Below are 1,675 nucleotides of genomic sequence, written 5' to 3' on the forward strand. Positions count from 1 at the left end.
CAAAATGTTAAAAGAAATATCAACTATTCTAGAACGTATTACATCATTTGACAAAGAAACCACTTCCAGTTTTTTCCTCTGTTCCAGTCCACAAACAAGCTCGACCATTTCCAGTGCACATGGCTTTACTAAAGTTTCTCCAATAGTGTGGGGCTTCTTTTGTTTGGCAATCCAGTAAGCAAATTTATAGGATCCTTCAAGAAAAGGTTTTTGTGAAATGGCAAATCCAAGTTTTGGAAGTGTCTCAGCTTTTTCGAATTGAGCTTTTTTTGCACAAACCCCACCCCCACCGCATCTTTAGATGCATTTTCAGGATGGACAGTCGTGAGGTGCTCTTTCTGTTTTCCTGTCTTCATACTTCCGTTCGCAAGAATCTTTCCACGCAAAAAACACTGTGGCTTTTGTGTCCCATCACGTTCATTAATGCAAGTGAAACCATATAATACATAGTCTTCATCATACTTTTCTTCGACATTTCAACTTAAATTGGGTCTGGGTCACCAATGTGAGAACATGCGACTTCACCGTTTGGTGGCTGAACAACTATTAGGTGCAGAGTTGCCTGATAGTTGGCCAGGTACGTCGCACAAGCATCTGTAGACAGGAAGACTGCGGTCACGTGTGATCTAGCAGCAGGTCTAATAACTACCGTAATTTCGAAGTAGTGATGAGCGTAAATGATATTTCAAGATATCTGCAACAACTGTAATGTGATATGAAAATATCTGTGATTTCTATTGGTGACAACGTCACAGGTACAGCTAATACCACTGTGGTTTGTTGCCTACATTCATAATTGAAGGAAATGCTAAATTTCATTTAGAGGTTAGTGAAAATAAAGATGTAATTTTTTTCCCATCCAAGTTCACAGACCCCCTGAAATCTAACCACAGACCCCTTGGGGGTCCGTGGACCCCAGGTTAAGAACCCCTGCGTTAGACTGATTTGAGGCCAGTCTGGGATGAAGCACCTGGCACCCCCTGCTTCACAGCAACCAAGGGTTTTGCCCTTTATATGCAGAAGTGTAACAAGGTGAGAACCGCCCTGTCAGCTCTCAGCAAGCTTCACTCCAGTCTCAGCAGCCTGTACCAGGTGTGTCAGTGCCAGGAATTAGAGGGTGGATAGTCACAGGAGTAGTCTGCCCACAGGAAACTTCTCCCCCCCAACTGTTTTCTACTGATGTTTGAAGACTGCAGGGGAGCTCTGCCATCACCTGAGCAGACCCCACCGAACAGTTTAAACCCTGACTCGAGGCACGTCCACCCCCACACGTTTATCCCATCAGAGATGACAGCTCTTGCTGACCTGAACCCCTGCGTGCACCGGGTCTTACAGGGTCTCTGTCCGTTCATCGCTCCCTTCCGAGACTGTGGAGGGGGATCCCAGGACTCGCCCTGGTGGACGACCCTCAGTCTCCCCCAGGCCTGAGCCGGAGCTAGCCGGGCTCTGGGGCAGGGAGGCGCGACCCTAGGGGCGCAGAGGGCTAAGGCCCAACCGGGCTGGGGGCAAATGCAGCAGGGAGGCGGGGCAAGGGCCGGAGAGGGCTGCCCGGGGCCCCAACGGAGAGATCGCACCGGGAGAGAGCGGCAGCCCCAACTGGAGGGCGGGTCATGTGAGGCGCCGGCCTGCGGGAAAGGAGAGTCACGTGACTCTCCCCTCGGCCGCCGCCGCGCTG

The sequence above is a fragment of the Crocodylus siamensis genome, chromosome 6 (assembly GCF_052110815.1).
Source record: "Crocodylus siamensis isolate JL-2025a chromosome 6, ASM5211081v1, whole genome shotgun sequence".
Classification (NCBI taxonomy): Eukaryota; Metazoa; Chordata; order Crocodylia; family Crocodylidae; genus Crocodylus; species Crocodylus siamensis.